Source organism: Triticum dicoccoides, chromosome 5A (genome assembly GCF_002162155.2).
Source record: "Triticum dicoccoides isolate Atlit2015 ecotype Zavitan chromosome 5A, WEW_v2.0, whole genome shotgun sequence".
NCBI lineage: Eukaryota > Viridiplantae > Streptophyta > Magnoliopsida > Poales > Poaceae > Triticum > Triticum dicoccoides.
The window spans coordinates 313714078-313722720 of NC_041388.1; the positions used below are offsets into that span (position 1 = coordinate 313714078).

General features: G+C 43.7%; 1 pseudogene; it reads right to left on the bottom strand.

Moving 5' to 3' along the window:
- Positions 1–3208: 3208 nt before the first annotated feature.
- LOC119299476 lies at positions 3209–4332 on the bottom strand (annotated as a pseudogene).
- Between the last annotated feature and the right edge of the window lie 4311 nt (positions 4333–8643).

Here is an 8643-nt window from a genome sequence, read left to right on the forward strand (position 1 = left end):
ACCCATTAGTATTTGATTGAATAACTTTGAAGCAGTTACTATTTTGAAAATAGGAAACCGTGTAGAAATAGAAGGCGGCAATCTTCATCCATGTTTTCTTAAGGTCCTGTTTTCTCCCGTTGCATCGCACGGGCATTTGTGCTAGTTGTATCTAAAGAAGCGAGGGTTTTTTTTTTTTTTTTTGAGAAAGATCTAAAGAAGCGAGGTGGGACAGGAGAAGAGGTTCTGAGTTCTATCTAAGCTCCCACTTGCCTGGTTCATTGCTACACCGAAACAAAATCGGCCCAGTTGAACGTTGCTTAGACAACGTACGGCTTATTCTAGATGGACAAATTTTTAGTACCACCTCAAATCTATACCTACTAATAATACCACCTCGAATGTAGAAAATAATATAGGTGAAAAAAACTGAAAGCGTAAATTTACGGAAAGAAGCGTATTGTGACGGTAAACCCATAGAGTCAACCCATGCTTTATTATTAGGAAAAAAGATTGATATTGTTACCTTAACCAGCGTATAGTGATATAAACAGTCAGGTCTAGAAAATATTCAGGAGCTCTTGGGTAATATTAAATGTAAAAAATATCCAAAAAAACTAAGATTTTGGGATATCAACCAGGGTTCCCGATCTACTTCCGTGTGAATTTTCTTGAAAAAATACCAGGAAACGTATGTGTGGTGAAGGAAATATTGTCCGAACAAAAAATCCATCCAAATAGTTTTTTCTACACATAGGAATTTTTTGTCTTTTTGCCACGAATACGTTTCCTGGTAAATTTTTTCAAGAAATTTCACACGGCGTTAGGCTGGTCTCACGGAGCAGCGCTCACTGTCCGCTTCTAACGGTGGAAGGATAACAGGCCGCTGCACCATGGGCCTGCTCTGGCTCAAAGCCCTTCCCATAACAAACCACCATTTTTTTAATATGAAAATTATTTCAGTGGCTTATATAATCAATATGATTTAATTTCTATCTATTTAAAGAAAAATCACAGATTCAAACTTGGAGCACTTGGCATTGTTGGCAATGAAACAATTTTTTTTGTTTATGTAATGAAATTATTTCAGTGGCTCAATCTCATATATTTTAATTTTCTATTCATTTAATTGCCAATCTCATATGTTTTTTCATTTAATAAAAAATCACAGACACATAGATTCAAACTTGGAGCACTTGGCAATGAAACCATCATATTTTATTTATGTAATAAAAATTATTTCAGTGGCTCAATCTCATATATTTTAATTTTCTATTAATTTAATTGCCAATATCATATGTTTTTTCATTTAATAAAAAAATTCAGTGGCTCAATCTATATGTTTATTGCAAAATCTGACTATCTTCCCCGCAAAACAAAACAAATACGAACATGCTTCCAGTTGACAAATACAAATATTCAAACTCGAAGCACTTGACAATGAAACCATCATATTTTATTTATGTAATGAAAATTATTTCAGTGGCTCAATCTCATATATTTTAATTTTCTATTCATTTAATTGCCAATCTCATATGTTTTTTCATTTAATAAAAAAATCACAGACACACAGATTCGAAGCCCTTCCATAACAAACCACCATTTTTTTAATATGAAAATTATTTCAGTGGCTTATATAATCAATATGATTTAATTTCTATCTATTTAAAGAAAAATCACAGATTCAAACTTGGAGCACTTGGCATTGTTGGCAATGAAACAAATTTTTTTGTTTATGTAATGAAAATTATTTCAGTGGCTCAATCTCATATATTTTAATTTTCTATTCATTTAATTGCCAATCTCATATGTTTTTTCATTTAATACAAAAATTCAGTGGCTCAATCTATATGTTTATTGAAAAATCTGACTATCTTCCCCGCAAAACAAAACAAATACGAACATGCTTCTAGTTGACGAACACAAATATTCAAACTCGAAGCACTTGGAAATGAAATCGTGATATTTTATTTGATTTAGTGATTTCTTTTTCAGTGGCTCAATCTCATATGTTTTTGTTTTTCTATTTGCTGAAATTATTTCAGTAGCTCAATTTATTTGTTTAATGTCTATTCATTTAATTTCCAATCTCATATGTTTTTTATTTAATAAAAAAATAAGTTAGTAGCTCAATGTCATATGTTCAATTTCTATTCATTTCATAAAAAACTAAGTATCTTTATCACCAAAAAATAAATACATTTGAACATGTTTCCACTTGATAAACACACATATTCAAACTTGGAGCACTTGGCATTGAAAAATATGGGCCTTTAAAGAGAAAAGTATACTTTTCATTCCTCAACTATTGGCCGAATCTACATTTGGTCACTCAACTTTGAAACCGGATAACTTGCGCCCCTAACCACTGAAACCGGACAAGGTTCATCCATGGTCTCGATTTTGACTGTATTTGGTGCCAACTCACCCTGGATTTGACCATACTAACTCAAAATCACGTTTTTTTTAAATCCAAGGACTTCTTTGAAATGCGTACTTTCTTCAAGTACGTATATTTTTTAAAAATCATGAACTTTTTTGAGATCTACATATCTTTTTCAAATTCGTCCATTTTTTCAAATCCGCGTACTTTTTCCGAGGTCGCATATTTTTTTTCAAATCCATGCACTTTCCAAATCCATGAACTTTTTGAAATTCACATACATTTTTTCCAAATCCATTTATTTTTTGATGTTCACGCTTTTTTTTCAAGTTCATGTATTTTTTTCAAATTCCCATATTTTTTCAAGTGTGTGTACTGTTTTCAAGTTCATGTAATTTTTATAAATTCATGAAGATTTAAAAAACACATGTGCATTTGAAAAAAAGCGAACTTGGAAAAAGTACACGAATTTCAAAAAAGTTCATGGATTTGAAAACACATACGTGAATTTGAAAAAGTACATGAATTTTAGAAAGTTACAAGAACTAGGAAAAGCACATGGATTTGAAAAATTAGGTACATTTTTAAGAAGTTCACGAATTTTCATAAGTATGTGAATTTGAGCCAACACGGCCAAAACGGGGGTGTGTCGGCACCAAAAACAGTCAAAACCGAGTCCAGGGATGAACTTTGTCCGGTTTCAGTAATTGGGGTGCAAGTTTCCGATTTCGGAGTTGAGGGACCAAATCTAGCCCCGCAAAAAAGAGGGACCAAATCTAGATTCGGCGAAGGGTTGCAAAACAAAAATTATACAATTCTAATCTTTAAATGATGATTTGCAATTTTTTACCACAAGTTTGCCATAAAAGACCTGTGCTGGCCCTCCCGGGCAAAAGTCTCCCACATGCAGGTACTATCAATCTCAATAAGCGTTGGTGGGTCATAGACATCAACAAGGGTAATGCTCATGTTATTACGGATAACACAGGGCTTTCCATCCAGTGAGACCAAAGCAGCCACGGCTTCAAAAGACCATGAGGTGCTCAGATGGCGTGTATAGTCCATGAATCTTGTCCACAATCCCGTGTCTGTGTGTTTGCATCATAAACTATTACTGTAGCTTACAGGTGTCCCGACAATCCACTAAACAAAAACGACCGTTAAAAGAAATGATCAGAATCCATAAGCCTGCAACCAGTTCATTACAAGTGGTTGATCACATGTTTGATGTCAGCAGATAGACCTCGCTCACAATCTGGCTGTGAGAATCATATCCTTATAGAAATATCGCTTTTGTAGCATATCTGGGGCAGGGTGCCACTTGTTTGTCTGAGTATTGTAAAATATAACATGTCTCGTAGATCTTCTTATTGAGTCTTTGCCATGAAATAAGTACAAATAGCAGTCACTAAGAACCGCGCAACCAAATCCCACGGCTTCCGAATACTTTGGTGGAACTGGAGGAAGCGACTTCAAGAGTTGATGCACTAGATCAAAGGCATGCCAAGATACGTTCTGATCACGACCCCTTTTGAAGACATGAACCCATTCCTCTACCATGCCAAATTTCTTCCGCAGTGAGTAATAATAATTCCCGTATAAAAGTCGGCTTCATCTTTTACAACCTAAACGAAGATTATGCCATTAGGTGCTTGACTCGAGGAACTCGCATCAGACATGAAATAGCCAGTTCATCAAGAAGGCCACCCAACAGTGGCGCCTGAGTTTGGCACCTCTTGTATGTTGTGGGAATTGTACCATGTATTAGTCATGTGCAAAGGCACATATATATGATGTACAAGAGGTGGGCCACGAGGAACCTCCTGACAGGCGATTAGGGTTTCGAGGGGAAAAAGCGGCGCACGACCGATCTCGATCGGCGGGGCGTGTCCGGGGCAGCGCTGGGATGGACTCGTCAGACGCTGGCAAGGAGAAGGCAGGCGCCCTCTCGCCACGGACGGCAAGGGCATGGCTGGAGGAGGCGATGGGCAAGATGGATCTGATGGAAGAGGAAGCCACGCCGCTAGTGATCGGCGATGTCGACAATGATGAACCGACGATGTGGTCACTGACAGGGAAAGTTCTACATCGACACAAGTTCCACATCCAAACGATCTGCAATGCTCTTCGTCCTGCTTGGGGGAACCCTAAAGGCCCGACCTTTAGGCCGGCGGGGGAAAATATTTTTGTGGCGGAATTCACCGCTAAGCGTGGTCGCGATCGCGTGTGGGTTGGCAGCCCATGGCATATCAGTAAGCACGCAGTCATCCTATCCGAGTTCTCCGATTGCATGAAGCCTTCTGAATTACAATTCGATAGGCTGTAGTTGTGGTCCAGGGTTCCTAACTTGCCCTTCAATCTTCGGAACAAAAAACGGGGGCTGTCAGTGGCAAAACAAATTGATAAGAATGCTCAATCAGTGCAATTTGATCCAATGGGAGGATTTTTGAGGACACGAGTCACAATTGATGTCAGGAAACCTTTGCGAAGGTGGATCCTCATAGATTCAGCGGCTAGAGGCGGCCGTGATTGGTATGACATACAGTATGAAAACGTCCTGAACTTCTGTTTTTCGTGTGGTTGCTTGGGTCACTCGGATCTGCTTTGTCCGATGCCGGGGACTAGAGATGAGAACGGCGACCTCCCCTTCAAAACTAGTCTCCGTGCACCGGAAGACAAAAAGAGGACATCTTCAAATGGGAACTCGGGGGCGAGTCAGACTAATGCAAAATCAAGAGGAGGAAAGAATGAAGTTCCTGAATCCAGCTCTACGCGAGATGGCAACCCGGAGGTCACCTCGCCTAAGAAGAAGAATACTAATGGCAGGAATAAGAGGAAAGGTGGCCCTCTGAATCAGGTCTACAGAAAGGTGATTATGCCCTTGCTGACAACAGAAGAACATGTGGAAACCCACACCAATGCCTTAATCCAGCGTGATCCTGCGCCAGCAAGTGGAGAGGACAACATTGAGGGCGCAGAAGAAGAATGTGCGCCAAAAAAGAAAAGAGATACGCCAATGACGTCAGAGAACTCGGTAGGTGCTGCTAGTCAGCCCTGCCAGTCGTAATGAGCTGTTTGAGCTGGAACTATCGGGGGCTTGCAAACCCCGAGGAAGTTCGAGAGCTTCGCAATGTGGTGAAGAAAGAAGGGCCTGAGCTGGTTTTTGTTATGGAGACAAAGATCACAGGTAATCGAGTGGAGGATTTGCGGCATACTCTAGGGTTTGTAGGCAACTTTGCAGTGGATAGTGACGGTCTTAGCGGAGGTATATGGTTGTTTTGGTCTAAAGAAGTGGATGTGGAACTTAAATCTTACAGTAAGAGCCACATTGATGTTTTGGTCCGGGATGGCTTACCGAGCTCAAATGCATGGAGGTTAACGGGGTTTCATGGAGCGCCGAGAGCAGAAGACCGTCATCACAGCTGACGTTTTCTAAGAACCCTACATGCCATTCCTCATGCAACATGGATGTGCATAGGCGACTTCAACGAAACTTTGTATCAAGACGAGCACTTTAGCTGATCAGCGCGCCCTGAGAGGCATATGAGAGATTTTCGGGAAGTCACCAGTGAGTGCGTGCTCCAAGATTTGGGGCGGTCGGGTGTTGCTTACACCTGGGACAATCGTCAGCCTAGAGACGCAAATGTTAAAGCAAGGATTGATAGGGCCTTTGCCAAGGATGAGTTTAGGCAGAGGTATGATCATACGCGGGTTCGGCATGTGTGTGCGGCGGAGTCCGATCATTGTTTTGTCATTGTTGAGTTCAGAAACCACGCATTCTCACAGAGGCCGATTGGAGCCAAGCAGTTCCGTTATGAAAATGTTTGGCAGTCGCATCAGGATTATGAGCCTTTAATAGCACAAACCTGGCGGGAGCAGACCCGCAATCCTGGACTGCAGGGCATCATGGACTCGTTGGGGGCTCTACAACATCAGCTTGAACCCTGGGGAGCCCGCGAATTTGGCATCCTGACAAGAACTGTTCGTAACCTTCAGAAACGACTTGACAAGCTACGTCAACACTCAGTGGGGCGAGGCCCATCAAACGAGGAGATAAGCATCATGAAGAAACTCATAGAAGCCCTTAGGCTCAAAGAAGTCTAGTTGAGGCATCCCGAGTTCCGTGGCTCCGTGACGGTGACCAGAACACGACATATTTTCAAGCACAAGCTAGACGAGGAAAACGCACCAACTGGATAGTTGGTCTCAAAAGAGAGGATGGCTCTACCTGTGCAAATGAAGAGGAAGATAAGGCAGAAATCCAAGCATTCTACCAGGCACTCTATATGACGCAAGGTGCTGGAGACACTGAAGCGTTATTATCGCATGTTCCAAACCGGGACACACCGGAGATGAACGAACTGTTATGTAAACCGTACGAGCCACTTGAAGTCCACCGAGCATTATTTCAAATGGCGCCTTCCAAGGCGCCGGGGTGGACGGTTTCACGGCAGGTTTTTTCCAGCGTCATTGGAAGTTGCTACAAGATGAAGTAACTCAAGCGGTGTTGGCTTTTCTCAACGGAGGTGAACTACCAGTGGGGCTCAACGACACGTCAATTACACTGATCCCTAAGGTACGTCACCCCCAGAGTATCTCACAATATCGTCCAATATCACTCTGCCCGGTTCTATATAAGTTGGCAGTCAAGGTCATTGCCAACCGACTACGCCTCACTACAAAAAAGACATCCGTGACATTTTGGGCCGAACAAATTTTTTTCTGTCATACTTATGACACTTCTATGACGATAATTGTGAAAAAACCCGGTATCATCATATATGTGGTGGGCTCCTACTTCTATGAAAAAAATCATCACAAAAAATGGGATTTTCGTCCTGGGCAGGCCGGAGACGTACCTGCATGACATTCTTTGGGCCATCCATGACGGAGAAAATCATGGTAGAAGCAAGGGCGAGGAAAATATCGGGGGAGTTCCCTGTTATGGTGGGTGGTCGGGGGCCGAGCGACGTGCGTTTCTCTCGTACGTACGCGTGTGTGTGCGAGGCGTTGGGCTCTAACTGAACCCGAGCGAGGCGTTGGGCTCTAACTGAACCCGAGCGATTGCACTGCAGACTACGCGTTACTGAACCCGAGCGATCGATCGATGACTGTTAACTGAACCCGATCGAGCGATTCCTTCGCTACTGCTGCTAACTGAAGCTGATCGATGCTGCCTCTGGATGAACAGTGAGCGTTGTTGGGGGTTTGGATGAACAGTTCCTGGTGGGGGTTGGATGAACATGAACCCGTGATAGTAGAGGCCGTTGCCGCTGGATGAACAGTACCCCGATCGATCGAGCCGGTGGATGAACAGGACCCCGTGAAGGGCTGGATGAACATGACCCTGTGGAGGGCTGGTTGAACAGTAGCCGATGGAGGGCTGGTTGAACAGTAGCTAGTGGAGGGCTAGATGAACAATAGACCATGGAGGGGTGGTTGAACAGGACCCCATGGAGAGGGCTGGTTGAATAGTAGCCGGTGGAGGCTGGATGAACATGAGCCCGTGGATGAATAGTCGTAGGTGGAGGCTGGAGGAGGTCGACGGTGGATAAACAGTAGCCCATGGAGGCTGGAGGAGGTCGACGGTGGAGATGAACAGTATCCCGTGGAGTCCGTTTTGCGGTACGCCACACCCCTCCTAATGAACAGGACCTCCATTTCGACCGTAGCGCTCCAACACAAGTCCATTTCCCCCATTTTGCGGTACGCCACACCCCTCCCGATCAACAGGACCCCGTTTCGACCGTAGGAGGCATGTTTCCTCCGTTTTGCGGTACGCCAGACCCCTCCCGATGAACATGATCCCGTTTCGAACGTGGCCGGTCGAACACAAGGCCGTTTCCTCCGTTCTGCGGTACGCCAGGCCTCGTTTCCATCGCCTGTTCCGTCCAAGCCCTCCCGATGAACACGACGCATTCTGTTGCCTCCCCATGAATACGACGCATTCTGTTGCCTCCCCATGAACATGACGCATTCCGTTGCCTCCCCATGAACACGACGACGACGTTGTTTCTTCGTTTCGACCCAGCCATGTACACGAGCCTTGGCCGTACGTATGCGCAAGTAGGTGTTCGAGACCCCTCCCGTATGTACACATACGTGGCCAGTCGAACACAAGTCCGTTTCCTCCGTTCTGCGGTACGCCAGGCCTCATTTCCATCGGCTGTTTCGTCCAAGCCGGTTGGCTTTCGATGAACAACACATGTTCCGTTGCCTCCCGATGAACACGGCGCATTTCGTTGCCTCCCCATGAACACAACAACGACGCAGTTTCTCCA